Source organism: Balaenoptera acutorostrata, chromosome 14, assembly GCF_949987535.1.
Source record: "Balaenoptera acutorostrata chromosome 14, mBalAcu1.1, whole genome shotgun sequence".
NCBI classification, from domain to species: domain Eukaryota; kingdom Metazoa; phylum Chordata; class Mammalia; order Artiodactyla; family Balaenopteridae; genus Balaenoptera; species Balaenoptera acutorostrata.
Genome location: NC_080077.1, coordinates 29,422,534 through 29,448,480, shown reverse-complemented (window position 1 = coordinate 29,448,480; position 25,947 = coordinate 29,422,534). Strand labels below are relative to the sequence as shown.

At 36.6% G+C, this 25,947-nt stretch overlaps 1 long non-coding RNA gene across 2 annotated transcripts in view; it reads right to left on the bottom strand.

Moving 5' to 3' along the window:
* Positions 1-11,164: 11,164 nt before the first annotated feature.
* LOC103016943 (uncharacterized) overlaps positions 11,165-25,947 on the bottom strand; it is a 106,490-nt gene continuing 91,707 nt past the window's right edge. For both annotated transcript variants that reach the window (XR_451823.1, XR_003624169.1), the window contains exon 3: positions 11,165-11,235. This is a non-coding gene — a long non-coding RNA (uncharacterized LOC103016943). The remainder of the gene's footprint in view (positions 11,236-25,947) is intronic.

Genomic DNA, 25,947 nt, shown 5'->3' with positions numbered 1-25,947 from the left:
ATATCACTTATATGTGGAATCTAAAAAAATGATACAAATGAACTTGTTTACAAAACAGAAACAGATTCATAGACATAGAAAACAAACTTATGATTACCAAAGAAAGAAAGGTAGGGAAAGGGATAAATAACGAGTTTGGGATTAACAGATACACACAATTATATATAAAATAGATAAACAACAAGGACCTACTGTATAGCACAGGGAACCATATTCAATATCTTGTAATAACCTATAATGGAAAAGAATCTGAAAAAGAATAGTTATATATATATATATATATATAAATAACTGAATATATATGTATGTATAACTGAATCACTTTGCTGTACACCTGAAACATTGTAAATCAACCATACTTCAATTTAAAAAAAAAGAACCATGGTTTGTTCAAGTCAATTGATGCTATGGAAAAGAGATGGAAAAGAGAATATAAGTCCTTACATTTTGAAGGAGCGGTTCACACTAAGCATAGAAGTGGGTAACAGTGGTGGGGAGTGAGGTGAAACTTTAAGACACTCTTGAGGCAAAAGTTAATATTCTCCAAAGTATTTTGGTAACAGGCACATTTTGTATTTTCCTGTGCAAGTGGGCTTTTGCAAATCAAAAACTAAGCCCAGAGACCTGAAATCATGGGAACAAACCTAGTTTGTTTTATGTGGTTTGCATAAACCTTATAGGATGACATACATGTTACTGTGGGAGGTAAGAGCAGTTCATGGCTTTAATCTATCAGCATCACTGCCTGGTAGATCTAGAAGGCTTTATAGGATATCTTAGGGCTCTCAGACAAGACGAAGCCACTTTTCTTCCTTTATATGACAGATAAACAGGCATTTCTTGGATTGTGTAAATTTTAAGGATTACAGTCTACTTTAAAGGACAGTGTTTAGAAGTTTTGTACAAAATAATGATATTGGATTTGCAGCTAAAAGGGTTTGGGTCTAGTTGGAAGCTGGCTGGGCAATGAACTGAGTGCATTTGTGCTTACAGATTACTTCTCTACAAAAATAGCTGGCAGCAAAGAGGTGTGGTCTTGCCTGAATTCAGCCTCACATCAGTGAAAGTGTCTAGCAAAAACAGGGAACGAGGGGAGCTAGTGAAAAAAAGATATGTGCTCTTGGGGGGTATCACAGCATGTTTACTTGAGCTCTTTCTTTAATCCAATAAAAGTGTTGGCAAAGTGTTTGGTATTTGAGGCATAGAGGTGGGAGTTCTGTCACGATGTAACTAAAGATGGTGGGAAAACCAGTTGGAATAAAATGAGTTCCAACTTGAACCTTTGCCTGTGCCTGGAACTAAAACCAAGTCAGCCCACTGGTAAGTGTCAAAAACGTTGAGTCATTAGCCTCCTTTTTGTTTCATCTGTTTCAGAATATCTGTATGTGTCTACTTTTTTTATATTCTTTAAAAAATAGACTGGCTTGTGGCACTCAGAATGCAATTCTTAGCTTACTACATCCTCCTGAACTTTAAAGGGATAAATATTTTTAAAAATTCTTATCAAAATATATTGATGAATTTAGATGTTTTTATTTGATTCCCAATGTTCTTCTTAGAAGAAGAACCTTCTTTGGTTGTTCATATAGATTCTGGAAACAGTTAACTGCTATGAAACCTGCTTTGGTAGGTGTCATTTTAGAGAACATTGGGAAATGGAGGGGTGAAACATATTTAGTACTAGTCCCAAAGCCACTGAGTATCCACAAATTTTTTAGCACCACAAAGTGAAGTTTTTCAGTTCATCTCATTTTGTCTCCCTCTTCACTTTTTCACATGAGAACATAGCTTTTTGAATTTTTTGCGTTCCCTTTAGACCACTTTGGAGAGGCAAGCTACCTCAGAGAAAATCTGTCACAATCTCAGATAATTACCACTATAAAAACCCTTATCAGAATGAGTAGAGAGAACTGAACTGTGTGAGAGAGAACCTCAAGGGGAAAAATGATTAATTCGTGTCAAAAACAGGACTAAAGTTATTGAAATAGATCTCTGGATATGTTAAGTAGCCTTCCATTAATCAACTTGATGAATCCCTTCTAAGACTATACTGTCCATTAAGAGAATGACTACATCTGAATAGAGAAGGTATAAGGGATTTAGGGAGTCAGAGGTGCTTATTGCATTTTATAGAAATAGGATCATTTATGGCCAAATTTACTCTAACAAATTAAGATACACTGAAACTTCATGTCCCTCTCCACCACACCCTAGTGCACGCACACACACCCCTCCACACACCCATACACACACATCCCATTTTTTCAATCTTCCTTGGCGAAAAGAGCTGAGATCACTGTTTGTGAAACCTTGCCTCACTGCCACAGTCAGACTTTGTAACTCCCTCCTCTGTGCTTTCTTAGTTCTTCAGACATACCTCTAAAATGGAACTTACATTTTTAAATTATAATTATCAATTTATATTTCTGTCCACCTTCACTTCCAACTAGACTATGAAACTAAGGATCATATCTTATTCAAACTTGTCCTCAATGCTGAACACAATGCTTGGTACATAGTAAGTGCTCAGTAAAAACTTACTGGATGTACAGGTAAATGAATGAATTAGTAGAATTCCTGTAAGTCTGCATAGTCATACACAGGTTCTTGTGAAAATCTTTCAACTGCCCAGCCTGACCTCTGCACAGAGGATACTGCTCTGTGCCTCTAGTATGTGTCATTAAACACAACCCCATTTGATATTACCTGGGCTTAAAGAAACTTCATTTAGAGCAGGGGTGAATGGATTGGTTTTCCCTGGCTACCTCAAAGAGTCAATAGCTTCCAGATGACATATATAACAATCTTTACATTTCACTCATTGCAGGAGAATTCTTTACCTTCAAAAATGAGACTTAAGTATATTATTAATTGTTTTTAATACCTGAGAAAATTAAGACTCAGAGAAGTGAAATATTTTACAAATAATACAGTTAGTAAGGATAAAGATGTTATTAGAACTCAGACCTCTGGCTCCAAATCTCATCATCTTTCTTCTACAATGCCCTACCTGATCTCAGAGTTTTGTGAGTAAACAAGAAAGCCACAGATGTATTTCAAATTTCTAAGTTAAGATTGTGACAAACATTGTCCAAGTGGTTCTCTGAACAGGTAGACTCAGTTATACTCAGGAAAGTATTTTAGAAATAACACAAACTGTGTGTGTATACAGTCCTATATCTTTCTGGAAACAACAACAATAAAAATGATCTATCCATTCTGGCTTCATTAGGAAGGATACTGGAAAGTCTACTTGTTATAAAATTATATTGCATCCATACCTAGAATTTTACTGTGTGGAATTCTCTTCCCTATACTTCCAGAAAAATATAACAGAACTTTAAAAGATCCAAATCACAAAAGTGGGCAAGAGGATGATTAGTTTCTACAGATATAACTAGGGGCTTATTTCTCTAATTCCTTCATATTAGAGGTAATTCTTGAAGCTGATTAGAATTGAAATAAGATTCTACTTTACATAATAATAAGAATTTGGAATATATTAGCCTAGAATAATAGGTAAATAAGACATATAAAAGATATATACAGAATATTCTATCCAAAAGCTGAAGAATATACATTCTTTTTAAGCACATATGGAACATTCTCCAGAATACATCACAAGTTAGGCCACAAAACTAGTCTCAATAAATTTAAGAAGACTGAAATCATATCAAGCATCTTCTCCAACCACAAATGAAAATAGAAGTTAACTGAAAAAAAAAAATTGGAAAAAACACACAGACACATGGAGATGAAACAACATGCTGCTAAACAACCAATGGGCCAATGAAGAAATAAAAGAGGAAATTTTAAAATACCTGGAAACAAATGAAAAAGGAAACATAACTTTCCAAAATCTCTGGGCCACAGCAAAAACCGTTCTAAGAGGAAAGTTCATAGTGATACAGCTCTACCTCAAGAAACAAGAAAAACCTCAAATAAACAATGTAACTTTACACCTAAAGGAACTAGAAAAAGAGGGACAAACAAAGCCCAAAGGTGGTAGAAGGAAGGAAATAATAAAAATCAGAATAGAAATAAATGAAATAGAAACAAAAGAAAAAAGAAAAAGAAAAGAAAAGATCAATGAAACCATGAGCTGGTTCTTTGAAAAGATATTGATAAAGCTTTGGCCAGACTCATCAAGAAAAAGAGAGGGCACAAATAAATAAAATCAGAAATGGAAGAGAAGTTACAACTGATACCACAGAAGTACAATCATAAGAGACTACTACAAACATATACCAACAAATTGAACAACCTAGAAGAAATGGATACACTCCTGGAAATATACAGTCTTCCAAAACTGAATCAGGAAGAAACAGAAAATCTGAACAGATCGATTACTAGTAATAAATCAATAATCAAAAAACTCCCAACAAACAAAAGTTCAGGACCAGATGGCTTCACAGGTGAATTCTACCAAACATGTAAAGAGATAATACCTATCTTTCTCAAACTGTTCCAAAAATTGAAAAGGAAGGAATGCTTCCAAGCTCATTCTATCAGGTTAGCATGACCCTAATACCAAAACCAGGCAAAGACACAACAACAAAAAAAAAGAAAGAAAAAAGAGAGAGAGAGAGAAAATTATAGGCCAATATCCCTGATGAACATAAATCTTCAACAAAATATTACAAACCAAATTCAACAGCACATTAAAAGTTTCATACATCATGATTAAGTAGAATTTATTCCAGGAATGCAAGAATGGCTCAACATCTGCAAATCAATCAATGTGATATACCACATTAACAACAAGAAGGCTAAAAATTATATGATCGTCTCCATAGATGCAGAAAAAGTATTTGACAAAATTCAGCATCTATTTATGATTAAAAACTCTCAAAAAAGTAGGTATAGAGGGAACATATACCTCAACATAGAAAAGGCCATATATGACAAACACACAGCTAACATCATACTCAATGGTAAAAAGCTGAAAGCTTTTCCTCTAAGGTCAAGAACAAGACAAGGATGCTTGTCTTTTATTCAGCATAATCTTGGAAGTCCTACCCACAGCAATCAGGAAAGAAAAAAAAGAAAGAAAGAAATGAAAGAAATCCACATTGGAAAGGAAGAAGTAAAACTGTCACTGTTTGCAGATGACATGATTCTATGTATAGAAAACCCTAAAGATTCCACCAAAAACTATTAGAACTAATAAGTGAATTCAGTAAAATTGCAGTATACAAAGTTAATGTATAGAAATCTGTTGCATTTCTATACACTACTAATGAATTATCAAAAAGAAAAATTTGGAAAACAATACCACTTACAATTGCATCAAAAAGAATAAAATACCTAGGAATAAACTTAACCACAGAGGTGAAAGACTTGTGCTCTGAAAACTATAAGACACTGATGAAAGAAATTGAAGATGACACAAATAAATGGAAAGATACACTGTGCTCATGGACTGTAGGAAATGATATTGTTAAATTGTCCATACTACCCAAAGCCATCTATAGATTTCATGCAATCCCTATTAAAATACCAATGGTGTTTTTCACAGAACTAGAATAAATGATGCTAAAATTTTTATGGATACACAAAAGACCTTGAATAGCCAAAGCAATCTTGAGAAAGAGAACAAAGCTGGAGGTATCAAGCTCCCTGGTTTCAAACTATGCTATAAAACTATACTGATCCAAACAGCATGGAATTGGCACAAAAACAGACACATAGATCAATGGAACAGAATAAAGAACCCAGAAATAAACCCAGGTTTAGATGGTCAGTTAATCTATGACAAAGGAGCAAGAATACACAGTGGGGAAAAGACAGCCTCAAGAATGAAACTAGACCACTTTCTTACACCATGTACAAAAGCAAACTCAAAATAAATTAAAGGCTTTAATGTAAGACATGAAACCATAAAACTTCTAGAGGAAAATATAGACAGTAAACTCTTTGACATTGGTCTTAACAATAATTTTTTGGATTGGATCTATCTACTCAGGCAAGGAAAACAGAAGCAAAAATAAACAAATGGGTTTACACTAAACTAGAAATCTTTTGCACAGCAAAGGAAACCATCAACAAAATGAAAAGGCAACCTACTGAATTGGAGAAGATATTTGCAAATGATATGTTCGCTAAGGGATTAATTTCCAAAATACAGAAATAACTCATATAACTCAATATCAAAAAAGCAAAAAATCTTATTAAAAATGGACAGAGGACCAGGATAGACATTTTTCCAAAGAAGACATACAAATGGCCAACAGACACATGAAAAGATGCTCAACATCACTAATCATCAGGAAATGCAAATCAAAACCACAATGAGATATCACCTCACACCTGTCAGATGGCTATCATCAAAAAGACAGCAAATAACAGGTGTTGGTGAGAATGTGGAGAAAAGGGAACTCTCGTGCACTGTTGGTGGGAATGTAAGTTTGTGCAACCACTATGGAAGCCATATGGAGATTTCTCAAAAGATTAAAAATAGAACTACCATACAATCCAATAACTCCACGTGCAAATATTTAAGAAAACGAAAACATTAGATGCATACACCCTAATGTTCATTGCAGTATTATTTACAAAAGCCAAGAATATAAAAGCAATCTAAGTGTCCATCAATAGATGAATGGATAAAGAATATGTGGTATATATGTGTGTGTGTGTGTGTGTGTATATATACACACACACACACACACACACACACACAAAGGAATATTACTCAACAGTAAAAAAGAATTAAATCTTGCCATTTGCAACAACATGGTTGGACCTAGAGGGTATTATGATAAGTGAAATAAGTCAGAAAGAGAAAGACAAATACCACATGATTTCAATTTCATGTGGAATCTAAATAAATATGTAAATAAACATAAAACAGAAACAGAGTCATAGATACAGAGAACAAACTAGTGGTTGCCGAGGTGGGGGGTAGGGAAGAGTGAAATAGGTGAAGGGGATTAAGAGGTATGAACTTCCAGACATTAGATTAATTTATAGATAAATAAAGTTGTTATCTCTGCACAATTGACTTTGAGGACTTATAACCCATTATACGCCATAAAAAAAATTTCAAAGAATTGGGTCTTCCTCAGTTGTACTAGTTTAATAAAAAGTGGGAGAGACAAGTCAGCAGCTCACAAACCTCTAGATATTCCTTAGAGTCTACATCTCTCTTACATCGACCCAGTTCAGTACTCTAATTTGGAAAACTTTTAAATGTTTAAATGAATAGTAGCAGCTTTGTACTTTCTAAAATATCTGCAATGACATCTCATGTTTTATTTTATTTAGTTTGTTCATCTTCTAAAATGAGCACTGCGTACATACATATATTTGATTACAAATCATCCTATTATCCCAGAAGTCTGGAATAAGAATTATGCATATTATAGGCTTATTGTCTTGTGGCTATAGAGATTATACCCTGTACATGGGGAACAGATTTGGCTTCCAATAAACCAAATCTGTGATAGAGAACACTTTCTAACACAGTTCCATTGTATTCAGAAATCGAGATTACTAATAAAGACACCAATAGAAACTATTCAACCTCCCATTCAAATATTTTCTAAATTATTGGTCTCTCTGTGAGAACATTTTTCTCTGGCATAAACAGTGGCCATGAATAGAATGAGTGTTTGAACAGTACAAAAGTACCAGGTTTCTTCCTGTTACCCAAGGAGCAATAAACACGAATGGTACAGCATCCAGCACAGAAGCCTTGGTCACACAATGGGGCTTACACACTAGGGACCAGTTCTCTGATAACATGAATGTCCCAGCTGGGGAGACACCAACAGCCAAAGTTAACAGTTGCAAAAGAGCCATTGAAAAAAAATGGAAGGGTTCCCTTTCCCTCCAAAGTCTTTGCAGAAAGCAACAGAACTACATCTGGGTGTCTGGGAATGAATCATGTTATTGTATTAAATTGCTGGGCACATGCTCTGTTACCCTTTCCCGCCCCTATAACCTGTTCCCAGGGATGTTGCCCTATTGATTTATCTTGTCAGAGCCACCTGTATCTGTACATGTCAGTGTCAATGATGGAAGAAAACAAGGAATGAGGTTAAAAAAAACACACACAAGAACCTCTGATTTTCTTTGAAGTAATTTTGAAGAAGTTAAGGGCAGAAATGATAACTTAATCTTTAAAAAGCATTAAGCATTTAGATATATCTTTTTAAAATGTAATATATGTATAAGAAACTCCAGGGGTAGCTGTCATGATTTTCTCCACTTTTCAAATGGGGAACTGAATCACAAAGAGGTTAAATGAAAGTTTTGTGACTGAGATGCTAGTTCAGATGTGTCTGGCTCCTGATTTTCTTCTGGGAATTAGGAAGATAATAACTAGAACACTGACTTTCACACTTTTTTGGACTGCAATTCACAAGAAACTGTAATGATCCACTAAGTTGGTTTCATTTTATAACTCTCAAATAGGTCTTGAATCACATTTGAAAAACACTTGACTACAACGTCTCCACCAAATGTCCTTGCGTGAACGCCCATACCACAGGAATCTAAATTCTTCTGTAACTGTCTATTTTATTTCTGAATATTTCTGTGTGTGGAAGTAGGTCTGTGTTTCTGCTATTTCTATGACAGCCTTCTAGATCCTGGGAATGATGATCAAATCTCTCATGAGTCGTCTCTTCTCTAAATTGGATATTCCCGCATTCTTTATTCTTTGTATGATATAGTTTCTATTCTGTCCACTCATTTTAGAATACACACCGTTTTAAGATATCCCAGCTGTGTGATTGGGATTCCAATCCTTAGTCTTAAATATCAAGCCTCGATTTTGCTGTCCAGAGCTATATTTCTATTTCCAGTTTGAAATCATGTTAACCTTTTTGGTGGCTACGTTCATTCTGTGGTGCTTAATGAACGTATCAGCTACAACCGGGAAGCTCATTCGTTTATAACAATGAAGCTTGATCAGCTACAACCGGGAAGCTCATTCGTTTATAACAATGAAGCTTGATCAGCTACAACCGGGAAGTTCATTCGTTTATAACAATGAAGCTTGATCAGCTACAACCGGGAAGCTCATTCGTTTATAACAATGAAGCTTGATCAGCTACAACCGGGAAGCTCATTCGTTTATAACAATGAAGCTTGATCAGCTACAACCGGGAAGCTCATTCGTTTATAACAATGAAGCTTGATCAGCTACAACCGGGAAGCTCATTCGTTTATAACAATGAAGCTTGATCAGCTACAACCGGGAAGCTCATTCGTTTATAACAATGAAGCTTGATCAGCTACAACCGGGAAGCTCATTCGTTTATAACAATGAAGCTTGATCAGCTACAACCGGGAAGCTCATTCGTTTATAACAATGAAGCTTGATCAGCTACAACCGGGAAGCTCATTCGTTTATAACAATGAAGCTTGATCAGCTACAACCGGGAAGCTCATTCGTTTATAACAATGAAACTTGCTGTAGCCTAATGCCAACCTGATAGAGTTATTTTCAATCATAAGTTAAATATTGACAGCTTCCGAATACAGAACCTGTGCTACGTATAATTCACGATATGCAAAGGAAAATCACACCATTCACTTTAGTCGTTACCTTATTTTTGAGGTTAAATGATGCATATTACCTTGAAACGATAAGTCAAAAATGTTGCCTGCTGTTTGCACTATTTTGTAGGTCAGCAGTGTATTACTTCTTTTTTTATAAATATGCCTTCATTATGCTTTTGTGACTTGAATTTGGTTGGCTTTTTCCCCTTTAATCAAGAAGATTTTATTACTGACAATTTTATTAGTCAATTGTTTTCATTTTGACATTGAAACATTGATTAGATACTTCATCTTAGGGATTGTGCTTTTGTTTATATATACACATGGTTAATTTACATGTTTTTTATTTCCCACATCTTGTTGAGATTGCTTCCTGGCAGACCTTCCCTTTTCTAAAAATAGTATTCTTTTTTCTGTTTTCTGTATGATGCTGTTGGCAGTAAGGAAGGAAGCATAGATATATTCTAAAGATATAGGTTAGGAGTTTTGTGAAATCCTTTGATTTAAATCACAAAATTTCAGGATGAAATTTCTTAACATGGTACCAAAGGGTGCTGATGTGTGGACATTCCAGAAAGACCAAACTTGGTGGTACAGAAAAGGGAAGAACTGACCAAAGATATTGCAGAATGTGCTGCTTCAGAGAGTGAGCGGGTTTTTCCCCTTGCAGGTGAGCAGCTATGTGACATGAGTCCGAAAGAAGAGGATAAGGAATTGGTACCTGGACCAGATTGACATTTTTCAAACTCTGCTCTCTGAGCAGAGAATGGATGCTGGCGAGGAAGAGAAGCTGTCTAGCAGAGCCCCAGACTCTCAGCTCCCATGCCCAGCAAACATCCTCTTTCTTCACCCAAAGCAGCTTGCTTGTGTCTTTTTTTATATATTGTACCTCTGTATAAACTGTGTTTGCCTATGGCTAAGAAAAGTTTCCAAATCAGTGGACAAGATGGTCTTTAACTGCACTTCCGTTCTGATATTTGTCCACCAGTATCGAAACAGTCTCTGTTTGGACACCATATTGTAATGGAGATATTAACCTACAAGGGCAGAAGGAAAGAGTCTGCAGAGATGACTGGTACTTTTACTTACCAATCTCCAAAGGATTCTGGAAGAACAGCAAAAAAGTGAGTAGGAAAACTAACTCCACAAGAAATGAAGGAGGCTGAGTTTAGTAAGCTTAGTTAAGGGAAAATAATTCAGCAAACTGATGTACATCAGAATATACGCAAATCAGCTGCCAGCTGACACTTCTGCTTCACTCCTTTGCTTCTCTGCCTCTTCAGTCTCCCAGGAGAATCTTCAATTCCACCTATACTCCTAGATCTTACTTGTAAACGACTCCTTTAGACCCGGGAAGTGAATTTCAGCTCTTATTTGCAGTCTCAGCTCCCCTATCTGCCAGGCTGACCTTGACCCGGGACACTGCTGACCGCTGGGCTCCTTCACAGCAGATCTCCCATCCTATAGGCACCTTTATATGACTGGATCCATTTGGAGTTACTCTCTCAAGTTCCTGACAAGCCCTCCTTCTTCCTGAGACCTGGCTCTGTCTTTGTGACTGGGCTCCCAGAGGCTCATGACACCTGCTCCCTCACCCGGGAATGTCTGACCTGGCTGTGTCCACGGTGATTATGCCCAAGTTGCTCCTCCTTACCTGGCCGCCCCCTTCCCTTGGGTGCAGGTAATGGCTCTCCTTCTGCCTGTTCTCTGATTCACTGAAGAATTCTGAAAAAGGCAGATAGAAGAAGAATTTAGTTGTTGTTTTGGCTTTTTATTCTGTTTTGTTTTATCTATCAGGAATGGTCAAAACAATGTCTCTGATTTGGGTTCTGTTGCAGACCAACTTTCTCTTTTTTTCACCTAGTTCTGTCTGTGTTTGGTTTTACTGCTTCTTCATCCCATGTCCTGATACAGATATACCAGATGAAAATAAAGTCTATCACATGTCACCCTTCCCATGCCGATCAGAGCCCACGTCAGGCAGAGTCCCAGCAATTTACATATCAGCTCTTCTTTTTTTTTAATAGTATTTTTCTTTAAATTTATGTATTTATTTATTTATTTTTGGCTGTGTTGGGTCTTCGTTGCTGCACGCGGGCTTTCTCTAGTTGCAGCAAGTGGGGGCTACTCTTCGTTGCAGTGCATAGGCTTCTCATTGCAGTGGCTTCTCTTGTTGCAGCACGGGCTCTAGGCGTGCGGCTTCAGTAGTTGTGACACACGGGCTCAGTAGTTGTGGCTCGCGGGCTCTAGAGCACAAGCTCAGTAGTTGTGGAACATGGGCTTAGTTGCTCCGCAGCATGTGAGTTCTTCCTGGACCAGGGCTCGAACCTGTGTCCCCTGCATTGGCAGGTGGATTCTCAACCACTGTGCCACCAGGGAAGCTCTAGCCCTTTATTTTGTGGAAAGACTAAATTCCAGAAAGCTGAAGTTATTTTTTCAAGGAAACACCACTTATGTGTTAGAGTTCGGATTGGAACCGACATCTGAAACGTCAACGTCCATGACATTTCACTATGTATATCTCCAATTAAGAGCAATTCATCTCTCTTTAATTGGGAGATTGAGATTGACATGTATACACTGATGTGTATAAAATGGATGACTAATAAGAACCTGCTGTATAAAAAAATAAAATTAAATTAAAAAAAAGAGCAATTCATCTCTCTATAAACTGTTTTTTAAAATATTTTATTGAAGTATAGTTGATTTACAATGTTGTGTTAATTTCTGCTGTACTGCAAAGTGATTCAGTTATACATATATATATTCTTTTTTGTATTCTTTTCTGTTACGGTTTATCACAGGATACTGAATATAGTTCCCTGTGCTATACAGTAGGACCTTGTTGTTTATCCATCCTATACATACTAGTTTGCATCTGCTATCTTTAAAGTGTTTAAAACTTGAAGCCATCAGTATTTTTAAGTGCTTTTATATTTTAGGGGGTCTAGTTCATGTGAAAACTAAAATTTTGGATGAGCCCCTCACCAAAATAAAATTGTGGGAAAGTATAAGTACAATTTACAACCTTTAGAAGTAAAATCTCTCCCGAGTAGGTATGAAAAGGCTGCATGGGCTGAGCAGCACCCCAGCAGCCCTCCACCCTCACACCACCGCTTCCTCTCCTACCACAAAGCAGCTCAGGTTACGAGTGGGAGTGATATCATGAGAGTGACAACTCTAAATTTGTGTTCATTTGTTTATTAAAAAAGAGAATTCCCAAATTTTCTTGGCACCCAGGTTACAGTTGATGGCAGCATGGGAGTTTGTCATGACATTGTGTTTGGCAGATTGGGAAATGCTGAGTCAGACAATTATTCAAGGTTCCATTTTGAGTCTCACTTGTGTACCTGGCATTACTCTGTGTTCAGCTTTTAGACCCAGGGTTGGTCCTGCCTTTAGATCTAGATAGCCAGGGTCCTTCCCCTTAGAGACACCCTCCTCCCGCCTCATCCCTCCCCGTGAGGTAAAGGGAACATGTCTGCCCTGGTCCCACCTCCAAACCAGACCATGCTCCAATTACTTGGGACCCAGAATTCCCTGCCCTAATGACCTGACCCTCCTCCCAGAGATGCTGTAGCCTCTCCCAGGTCTGTCTTCCATAGACTGGAAGCCACTCTGGAAATGCTGGCTCTTAGGTCCAAAGGACAGCCAAGGAGTGACTGCCGAGTGAGAGGGAGGAGGAGGAATTTTGCACAGAGTTTGGATGTACTCTCATAAAGAATGAGGGAACTGGAGGTAAGAAGAGAAGGGGAGAGGGTCAGGCTGGGACCATGCCTCTATTCCTATGGTTGCCTTAACCCTGGGCTGCCAAGAATTCAAGGATGATAAAGATTTTTGCTCTCAAGGAGTTTTCAGTCTGGTCAGAAAGACGGATACATAAATCAGTAATGTTAGTCCAACATGGTGTACATAATATTTAGAATTCTTTGAGATACCAGAGGAGGGTCACTTAGACCAGCCTGGCATGAAGATGTAGGGATTAACTGGGAAGGATGAATCTTGCAGGATGAATAAAGTAAACTAGAAAAGAGGGAATGAGGGTGAGGGGGACAGGGGGATTGCAGAGGTTTCGAGAAAGAGCACTACTAGGAAAGGTACTGAGACATGAAACAGGAAACTTTCTTACCCTGCAAGGCTGGGCTAAAGGCCCTCCACCTCTGCTGTCATACATCGAAAAAAGTTCTGCACACAAATCTGGGAAAGAGTAGCAGCTGAATACAAGTGTGTTTAATTGACACAGTTGTGGTGTAGGAGAGGGACCTTCAAATTTCTTAGTGTTCTTGGAGCAAAGGTCCTAGATGGAAAGAGTAACATGGAGAGTGGTAGAGATGTCAGCACATCTTGGTAAAGGTGGTTTTCAACACCGTGGAGATTAACCTTATTTTAGAAGTGAGAGCTTTAAACACAAGACTGACATGGTTAGACTTCATTTTAGTTAGCAGTGTGAAGCACTGCTAACTAAAATGAAAGGCTTATTCGAAAAGCACTCAAGACTAAAGACACAAAAAACCAGTCAGTGGGCAGTTATTATAGTCCAGGAGAGAGATGATACGGGCCTGAGCTACACTAAATTGAAATCTCAACATATACATGTCCGTATCCCTTGCTTGCCACACAGTAGGTGTTCAATAATTAATTTTTGAATGAATGAATAAAGTCAGTTACAATAGGAATGGAGAGAGGGAGGATATATTTAGAAAACATGGAAATCATAGGGATCAAATGGGGACTGACAGAGTCAGAGGTCAAGGATATCTCCGGGATGTCATGTTGAGTGTTGGGCAGGTGATGCCAATGACTACGAAGCGATGTCTTCTGAGGGTGAGATGATTAAGCCAGTTTGGGACAAGTTCAGCTCTAGGTGATTGAGGGTCAGCCCAGTAGAGATAACTCAGAGAAAATAAATATAAACCTAAAAAAGTGGTTATAAATGATATTTTGTATCAGAATGTCTGGACATTTGTTAAAGTACAGATTCCTGAGTCTCATCCCCAGATATTCTAATTGATGAAATACGGGATGAGAATTGAGAATCTGCATTTTGAATATGCATCCCAGGTGATACTGGTGCAGGCTATTAAGACTTTCTTTTTTTAGGGAATTTGTTTAGATCTAGAGTTTTGGTTACTGGTTAGAGATAGAGATTTGGGAATCAATGACACAAAGATAATAACAACCAACTATTTGCAACGTGACAAACTGCTCTAAGCACTTGATAACATTAACACATACAAACATCACACCTCTATCAAGTAGGTATTGTTATTCCTTGCATTTTGCAGATTGAAAAACTGAGACTCAAATAGGTTTGTGAGTGTGAGAGATGAGATTTGAATTTAGGCAGCCTAAGTTCATGGCCAGAGTATGTGTTCTTAACCATTATGCTATTCTAGCTCTCAGATTACTATAATACTTGTTGAGACTAATTAATAGTGGCAAAGGGAGTGAGATTACTTAAGAAGGTGTCACATATATGGGCCAAATACTAAATCCTGGAGAATCCCAAATATGAGTGGCAGATTAAGGTAACGGATTAGAAGAGGTTGAAAAATATTTGAACCCATACTGGGTTCTTTAAGGAGTACTAGATTTCCTAACACAAAGAATAGAAGTGCAGAGAAGCTCTTAATAAATATTTTTGGTAATAATATTGAGGATGAAAACTTGTGTCCTCAGGTATCCTGATGGACTCCTTCACTAAGTCATCATTTAATGCCATACTATGATGTTTCTTCGTAATATTTTCAACTACACTGGATTTTTTACATCGCTGAAAATGGGAGAAATAATCTAGAGACAAGATAATCTACATTATTGTTTTAATAAACATATTTTACAAGTAAATGTTAAATAATGGATACTAACATGAAGAACTGATTTTATTGCTATTGAGCCATCTATTTCTAATGAAAATAAGCATCAGAATAGAAATTTAAATTCTGGTCTTTTTTGCACAACTCATCCTCAATGTTCAAACTGACCTTAAATTTGAAAATGAAAATGGTTTTCTTAATATTTGCAAATGTTTGGAACTTACTAATTCTTGATGTCCATAATCCTTGTATAATCATAAGGACACATTTTTAACCCCTTGAATTTCCTTTCATTTGCTAGTGAGCAGAGTCTAGCAGTGCTGGTAGAATTTTGTAGATTTATATGTTAGGAGATATAAAATAAAGGACTTCAATTTAGCCTATAGAACAATTTTCTGGCAATAACTTAGTCAATTATTGAAATAAATTTTGAAGACTGTGAAATCATTTGCTCAATTGCATATTCCTTGGCTTTCTAAACTGTTTGCTCCTGTTTGAAAAAATATTCTTTCGCCTCCTGGGTTCATGAATCCTTAGGTGTGCTAAAAGTTTGAAGAAACAATCAACTTCTTTTCCATTATCCTGTCTCTACTCAGTCACAGGATAGCCTTGACCAATTTGTTTAGTGTAAAAAGAATCTCTTTTCCTTAGAAGGAGGTCCACCCCAAAAGGATATCCCTTATTATAACTTTGCTGAACACTTTTAAACAAAGAAACAAGAAAATACTTAGAGTAAGCATCTGTATCAGAACTTCGACATAGCAAACACAACATTTGTATAAAAGCCTGTTCTAGTGTCTGCTTTTGTCTATTGTGACTTATCTCCACCTGCTTCTGCTAGAGGACAGACAAGTGATGAATAGATGTTTTGACACAGCACACGTATGGAAAGATAGGTGAATGCTTTTAAAAAAGATTTTTAACATGACCTGTCACTAAATCAGAAGATTTGGGGTAGGAGAAAAAAGAATGTAGAAATGATATTAATACAGTGAGGAGCAAGACCCTCATTTCATCATGAAGATGAATATAGATCTGCAGCAATTTGCAAATAACACATAATTAGGGGTAGTTTTGTAATGCAAAAATAAACCCTCTAATTATACATAAAACTTTTGCAGATAATGATAGTGATCTACTAGGAATATATTAAGGGATTGAGATCATTTTTTTCCCTCTCATTCAAGCATTGAGGTATTCTGCATTGACCTATAGAAATGGCATTAATAGGAGACACTGGAGAGAGACTGGATTGTTGCAGGGGTTTGATTTACACATTCACCAGAAGCTTCCTTATCAGGAACACTTTAGAATATGACCATTCTCAAATCCTCAGCATACCCACTATCTAGTCGAAAAAGGAGAGAAATGAAAAGCTCACTCATTTGGATCTGTTTTGTAAGACCCAGTCAAAGGTTTTAGAACTTTGGACATTTATCAGAAAACTTTTTTCACTCTCATTTCCATCACTTCTCTTCTCCTACCTCTCTTCTCTCTTCTTCTTCTTCTTTTTTTTTCTTTTTGTCCTTCTTACTAGTTTATTCCTTGACCTTACACAAACTCCATCAGCTTTTTTCCCCCTAGGTAAGTCATGAAAGGTAGAAATATCTGGAAAGTACTCCAAGTTCTTTGGAAAACAAATTTATCTTGGGAACTCAAAATATTCCTTTTTTTCATTAACTATCATATTACTCCCTGACAGCAAATTATTCCTGTATTCAAAATGAAAAAGCAAATTTATGTAATGGCTTTGGGCGAGGATATATTTTAGTTGTAGGCTTGAGCTTTGAGGAATTCTGACATTTGATGTCTGTGTAGAGAAAGTTCAGCCTGAAAAAGGAAAATGGAGAAGTGATCAAATATGTTAGAAAAAACCCAAGTACTTGTGATGTAGTGAAGATTAAGGGCATAGGGTATTTCAAAAGGAATGGGTATCCAAAAGTGAACGCTACAGAAAAGACAAGGAAGACTAGAACTGAAAAATGACCACAGGATTTCTTGATGATGAGATCTTAATAATCTTGATGAGTGGAATTTGGTGGAAGGAAGAGGGTAAAAGTCAGCTTGGAGTGGATAATGAATGAAAAAATTAAGACATGGAGATAAGTAAAGATATTTTTTTTTGAGAAGTTTGAAAGAAAAGCAGGATGATGAGGGTAAGTTAAACTGAGAGAGAGGTTTTATTCATCCATCCACTCACTCATTCATTCATTCATTTATTGATTAGATACAGTTATAGGAGGGCAGTTGTCTTTTCTGTTTCCTTTTTTTAGAGGAGAAAGCCTTTGTGTTGAAGGAAAGAAAGGTTGAAAACCAATGCATGCGCAGAGAAATTGGCCTTTCATAGAAAGGGTTGTGTCTTTTCTCAACAGGAAAAACAGAGGTGATGCATACAGATGTAATTAGATTGGTGGTTTGGTAGGGAGACATTCAGGGAATTCCTATCTGGTGTTCTGTTTTTCTTGAATGTCTTACTTTGATAATTCCAACTTCGGGAAATAACAAGATTGTAAGAATCGTCTTTGATAGCCACAGATAAAGAAATATTTTCTGTACCAAAAAGAGAGCAAAATTTTGCAAAAAGGCAGGGGGCTTTGTTGCAGTCCTTTATATAAAAATTCTTACAGTAGTATTAAAATGAAGGCATGCTGGGTTTTACAGCTAACTGACACTTAACTAATTGTCTTAATTGAAAAGAAGAAAGTTACCTAAAATTAGAACTGTTCTGGAAAATCAGAATGTGTGCAGACCCTTCTTTGAAAGTGACACAAAATCCAGCTAAAATGGCTTAGGAGAAAAGATACTGTTATTATTACTGTGATTTTCAGGATTAGAGGATGGCTTCAGCATGTCTGCATTCAGGCCCAAAATGATACCATAGAAACCTCAGCTCTGCCTTCAGCTGTATTACTGTAGTCTCAGCTAAATTACAAAATAGCAGCAGTGGAATCTTTTGCTTTATCCTCTTAGATCCATTCAATGAAGAAGGTCTAGGACACCTTTCCCAGAAGACCTAGAAAAATCTCATTGGCTTTAACTGGGTTATGTGCCAATCCCTGAAATAAAAACTGAGTTCAGGGAGGTTGAGATGCATGGACTGGTTTAGGCTTGTCGTCACTGTTTAAGGGGAGTGTGGAGTCACATGGCCTACGGTGGGAATAGTTAGATCCCCAAATAGTCAAGGAAGTTCAAATTCTGATTATTCAAAATACAATCAAAATAATTAACAATTTCATTTTTCTATCCTGTATATAACCTTTCAGGATAACAGAAAATTGACATGACAAATCACTGATTTGAGTTTTTCTTCAGCTTCCTTTTATTATAAACTTGTGCTAAAGGTGCTGGAACCCAACAAAATAACCAGAAGGAAGATGGTAGCTGGATGAGTTCTGAATCATGGTGAATGGGTTGTGTTAGTAACAAGTTAGAAAAGAAAATAATTTTCAGGGGGAAAAAGATTGAAAGTGTCTCTTTTTATTTAATCTCAAACATGTAGACTTCATTATGATTAAAAATGTGAAAAGATGCAATTTCAATGTTATTAAATATAACTCTATTAGCATATATTTATCTGGGTATTATCCTGATATGATACCTTCCTAAAGTTAGTTTTTATCAACCACACTCATTAAGCATATTTTGGTATATGACATGATTTTGTTTACACTTGGAAATATACAAAGCAAGCCCTCTATCCAGTAAAGCTTATGTCTAGCTCAGTGTAACAATATGAAGACTTTAGCAGTATCAGCTCTAGTACATTATGAGTTCCTCAAGAGCCCCAATTAAACATTATTCATTTCTGTGTTTCTTAGCCTAGCTCTAGGCTTAGGCTGTAGCAGACATCAATAAAGGTATGTTGGTTTGATATTTTAGCAGGCTTTCCCTGAAGGATTCACAAGCATTATCACTACACTGGGTTAGGCTTTTAAAACAACATTTTGGTTGAAATCTTGGAGATGGGGTACAATGCCCTTCCCTGTCTTTCTCCCTACTGTTACTTGTGTACATGTATCTCCCTCTCCTGAACTGTATGCTTCTTTCAGAGCAGAAACCATTTCTTAAATTATAAATTCATTGGCTCATTTACTTATTCATAAATATTCATAAATCTCCACTACATGTTAGGATCTTTAAGTTTGAAAATAAATCAGATACAACCCCATGAGAACACAGGCTAATAAGTTTTAACTTTGCTTGTTGTTGCTTCTTCCTTCCTCTGCTGCAATACCCACGAAGGATATGGCACATAGGAGAAGTTTTAGAAATGCTTTCTTAACTGATTGATTCAGGAGAGTTGTACCAAATGTAACCTATATCTATAGCTACTAAACCAAATCACAAAGTATATTATTCTTACATCCTCTTCAATTAACAGTTAAATAATAACCATCATTTATTCAAAATCTATCATGCAAGAACCTTGCATATGTTATTTTTTAAAACATTACAACAATCGTCTAAAGTTTTTTATTTTATGCAGGATAACATCAAGACTGGAAGAAGCTAGAAAAATCTTACACATTAAGTAGGAGAGCTAGGATTTGAACCCTGGTCTGTCTGGAAATGAAGCCCATAGTTGTACTCATTGCCACATACTAGTTTTACCACTCTCTTGAAATACCTGCCTCCTCAGTCCCTAAGTTCCAATATTCAGATTTCAGCAGCTCCTTTCCCTCTCATTGCCCCCAATGTACTTTAACTTTTGATAATAGAGACCTAACACTTCAAGGAGCTCAGTATAAATTTGTGTTTGATAATGTGAATAACCATTGATCCTCTGCTGTAAAGAATGCACATTCATCTCTCTTTTTAATAGATGGGTCATTCAGCCACCATTTTATAAATTCTCTGTTACACTTCTACCTGTCTGAGCTCAGTGGGAAAAGAACAAGTGCTTTAAGTACTCTAAGAGAAGACCTCTCTATGCTTACAGTTTCCAGACCTTGGACAGGTAATCAGCCAGTGGACAGAAACAGTCACATGGTGACCTCCTGCTCAGATGGGAATCCCATTCTCGTGCCAAATAGGCTCTTTGAACTCTGAATGTTCCTGATTCTTCTCACTCTTTAGAGGTTCAATGTGTGTCAACATCATCAAGAGAGCTTTGTTCTCATTGTTCTTTTACATACACGGTACCTGTATTTTGTTCTTGTTTATGAAACCTATTTCTGTTGCATATTCTTACAACCACAATGAGTCCCTTTTCATTCTTAAGTATTATCTCCGTGCCATACTGGGAGTAGATTCAACTGAAAACTGGGTTTATTGTAAACAATATAAACATGGGTTCCCAAAGTCTGGTTGCTAAGCTAACTGGATTTATTGTAAACAATATAAACATGGGTTCCCAAAGTCTGGTTGCTAAGCTATCAGCACAAAGAAAAATATCCACATCGGGTTTATCATCAAAAGATAATAAGGGACCAAGGTGATGGAAAAAAAATTAATTGTCAGTGGTTCCATTAAGAGCTGGTCTCTGAGGTCAATGTCAATAAGCATCTTCATCATTGTCTTTAATAAAGGTTAAAGTTTGCCAGTCCAGATGTGGGAACAAACAAAAGAATGTATACGCTGGAACAATACTCTGCAGAGACAAGACAGCGCCAGAAAGACAAAGCCTGTTCAGCTGTTTCCTGACAGCCCTGCCCAGCACACTTCCACCTCAGGCTAACAACTGAGTTTCTAAAGAATAATTATATCAAGTGATGTCATGATGGATGGCCTCTTTCCAATGGCTTCATGGCTTATCTTTTGGGACAGAGAGTTAGGGGAGATAGCAGGCTGTGAACTGTTGTCACAGTTAGATGGGGATGGGGGTGGCAGATGACAGGTCAATGTTTGCTGTTCTAACTCACATAGGAGTGCAGGGCCTGAGTTCCACCCTCTAAAATTAACCCTGCATTGATGCCACTCCTTTAATAAAATAAATCTCAATATGTGATCAACTTTATTTATGTATATAAATTTTATACAATTGTTTTGTAACACCAGTTGACGTTCACAGCGCTTTACATATATTTACTAATTTAATTATTCTTGCAACCTGACATTGTAAGTAGTAATGTTTCCATTTTATAGGTGAGGAAACTGAGCACAGGAGGTGAAGTGACATGCACAGGTCACATGGTAGGCGAGTAAAGCCAGGACTCAAACCTGACCCCAGAGACTGCCCTTCACTACTCATAGTACTGCCTTTATGATGATTTTAAAATTATTATTATTTCTGGTTTTGGTCCTGGAAAAGGGAGGCTTGGACCATGGTTCTGCAGAGAACAAATCAGATTTGCATTCTTATAAAGTGAAGAGAGCATCTTTCCAGAGATGGATTCCCTGATTCCAGAAAAAGCAAAGAACCCTGAGTGGCCAACTAGAGAAATTTGTGGTTAATGGATACATTTACTACTTCCAGCTTACTTAGCAAAGTTCACCAGGTGGCCTTTGGAAGATACACAAAATACTGTTAGATCTTGCCGGAGGTGACTTTATCAGACAGCCAGTTGAGGCCTATAAAATGTTATTAGCCGTTTCTTTCCTGTCAAGGAGGAAAATCAAGACAACTGCATTAAAAAAACCTTATTATTATTATTTCTAATAAATCTTTAGGCAAACTTACAAAAACAGATCATCACATATTTCTTAACAAAAATTCAGTCATAATCTTTCATTATAGGATGCCATAAACTTGATAATTCTGTTTGTATACTTATATTACATGTAATTAATGCTTTAAATCATAAATGAAGTAGCTTATTCTTTAAATCATAGCAAAAGAATTCATCTTCTATTCTTAGTGCATATTAAACTTGAGTGTACACACCAATGTGAATGTGTAGCCAACTCACAGGAAGTACAAGATATATCTCTAGGCATTATCTACTTTTATATACAGATTTGGAGGACATTATTGATATATTAACTCAAATGTGAACATCTATTATAAGGCAAAAAGAAAAATGAATAAGAAAAAATAGGAGACATCCAAGAAATATTAAGTTTATAGGAGCTTGCTTCAAGTTTTAGCTGAAGACTGGGGATTTCTGGGTTTGTGTTCATGACCTTCTGCCATTTGGAGCTACTTTGGTGGAAAATTCTACAAAGCACCAAAGAAGAAAACACAAGTGCCATTTGTGTGAAAGTAAAGCTTCACAAGACTTTTTAATCTTGTTTTCCACAGAAATATTCATAACACTCTTCATTACTTTTATAATTTGAGGGCAATGGTCAGAAGAATTAAAAGGTGAAAATAAAAGAAGGAGCTCCCGATGTGAGAGCCAAAAATATGCATTTTATAAAAAGTTGGAACAGAAACAAACACACAACCTCGTGATTTGAAACAAATAAAAGAAAGTTGGTTATTCTTTCCATATTCTTATAGGGGTAGAAATAGTGTAATCATCTCTTGGGGACCACAATGTTCATTGAAGCATGCCTGTAGATACGACATTACCTCGGGCACTGTGGGTAGCTTCCAAGGAAAGGAGAAGACATGCTTTTAACCCATTAGCATCTTCCAAGAAAATATGTGTATATTTTTTTCTCACATACATACACACACACACACACACACACACGTGTGTGTGTGTGTGTGTGTGTGTGTGTGTGTCTAAGAAAGGAGCTATAGGGTCTGGATCTATTCATTTAGGACTTCAATGTCCAATATGTGTAACCCTCACCAATTCAAATAGGTAGGCTTATGCATGCCTCCTGTAAATAAAGTGTCTGTCAATCTTTGTGTAGCCAAGCAAGTACAGACTAAGACATTATCTGGATGAAAGGAGTTGGAACTACTGTTATAGGTCACAGGAATAACTCAAGTTCAATTTTCACAATCCCCGTGTAAGGGATCCATTGAATACATAATTAAAGTATTTAATACAAAGTGGCTGTTGAGGATAGAAAGCCCAGAGATAAACCCATGCACCACACCTATGGTCACCTAATCCATAACAAAGGAGGCAAAGATATACAATGGAGAAAAAACAGGCTCTTCAACAAGTGGTGCTGGGAAAACTGGACAGCTGCATGTAAAAAAATGGAATTAGAATGTTCTCTAACACTATACACAAAAATAAACTCAAAATGGATTAAAGACCTAAATGTAAGACTGGACACTATAAAACTCTTAGGGGAAAACATAGGCAGAACACTTTCTGACATAAATCGCAGCAAGATCTTTTTTGATCCACCTCTGAGGGTAACGAAAATAAAAACAAAAATAAACAAATAAGACCTAATTAAACTTAAAAGCTGTTGCACAGCAAAGGACACCATCAACAAAATGAAAAGAAAATCTACAGAATGGGAGAAAATATTTGCAAATGAAGCAATCGACAAGGCATTAATCTCCAAAATATACAAATAGCTCATGCAGCTCAATATCAAAAAAAAAAACAACCCAGTCAAAAAATGGGTGGAAGACCTAAATAGACATTTCTCCAAAGAAGACATACAGATGTCCAAGAGGCACATGAAAAGATGCTCAACATCACCAATTATTAGAGAAATGCAAATCAGAACTACAATGAGGTATCACCTCACACTGGTCAGAATGGCTATCATCAAAAAATCTACAAACGATAAATGCTGGAGAGAGCGTGGAGAATAGGGAACCCTCCTACATTGTTGGTGGAAATGTAAATTGGTACAGCCACTATGGAGAACAGTATGGAGGTTCCTTAAAAAACTAAAAATAGAGCTACCATATGATCCAGCAATCCCACTCCTGGTCATATATCCAGAGAAAATCATAATTCAAAAGGTTACATGCACCCCAGTGTTCATTGTAGCACTATTTACAATAACCAGGACATGGAAGCAACCTAAATGTCCATCAATGGAGGAATGGATAAAGAAGATGTGGTACATATATACAATGGAATATTACTCAGCCATAAAAAAGAACAAAATAATGCCATTTGCCGTGACATGGTTGGACCTAGAGATTGCCATACTGAGTGAAGTAAGTCAGACAGAGAAAGACAAATATCATATGATATCGTTTATATGTGGAATCTATAAAAAGGGTACAAATGAACCTATTTACAAAACAGAAATTGAGTCACAGATGTAGAAAACAAACTTACAGTTACCAAGGGGGAAAAGGGGTGGGGGATAAATTGGGAGATTGGGACTGACTCACACACTACTATATATAAGATAGATAGCTAATAAGAACCTACTGTATAGCACAGGGAACTCTGTTCAATACACTGTAATGACCTATATGGGAATAGAATCTAAAAAAGAGTGGATATGTGTATGTGTATAACTGACTCACTTTGTTGTACAGCAGAAGCTAACACAACATTGTAAATCAAGTATACTCCAATTTAAAAAATTAATTAAAAAAAAAAGAAAGAAAGAAAAAAAAAAAGTGGCTGTTGACTTTGATGGTTTGCAAAGTCCACAAACCTGGCCCTATTTTCTTTTGCTGCCACCCTACTCCCCCTACATTTTCAAATCCATGTGCAATATCGAGTGAACGTTCTATTCAACACTACAGGCCATTCCAGGAGTCATCCTGGTAAGGCATGTAGATGTTCTGTTCTTTTAGATGTACAGCTGACCTTTGAACAATAGGCATTTGAACTGCGGGGTTCCATTTATATATGGCTATTTTTCAATGGTAAATACTTAGCATTGAATCTGTGGATGTGAAAGAATCTTGCATAAGGAGGGTGACTATAAGTTATATTCAGATTAACCCCCCTGTTTTTCGAGGATCAACTGTAGTAATAAAATCTTTTCAAATTTTCATACTCAGCAAATTCATGAAGCACAGAAAGTACCAAATTTTGTCCATTACTAAAAAGAACTGTTGTTTTTTAAAAATTAATTGAAGACATCACAATTATACTTTTAAATGTTGCTTTTTTAAAAACGGTTCCTAAATTAGAAAGTTGAACTCCAAGAAAGTATCAATAAATGTACTTTAAAGGGAACAAATTAATTACTATGGAAAAGAAGCAGAGACTACATTCAAGGGAAGCATAATTATTGAAATATTTTTATTTAAAGATTTTGTTGGTCTAAATAACAATCATCTTTTAAATAATGTTTCATAAATCTGTTGCTGTACATAACACTCGTGGCATGTTTTAATACACTCTTCAGTCATGTTATAAAATAACAAATGCAGTGTTATTATTACTCAACAAGTGCATAACATAACCAATCTCATAAAAACATCATCAACAATGGGAAAGATGCATGTCTTTACTATGACTAAAGGTAGCAGCCCAGTAACTTCCCGGAGCAAGCAGATTTTTGCATCACCCAGGTGTATTTGCAAATTGGACTTCAAAGGTTTGCAATGGGCTCCATCCAGAAGGAGGTGGAAGAATGTGGGTGTGACCTGGGAAAAGAGCTCTAGGTTAGCTTTGGGAAAGGCGGGGTGTGGCCATTGTTTGCTTTCCATCTTCTTCCTCTTTCCTGCACTATGTCTAAATAAACCTTTTAGGAAACAGTAAACTGGGAATTTTGACCGTAAGATACACAGTTATAAGACATTAAAAATGGAGGGTTTTCTTGGCAAGGAAAATTGTACAAATTTGAAAAATCTCCTAATAGGTTGTTACTGGACCAGGGGTCTACAGAATACTGTTTTCATCAATGC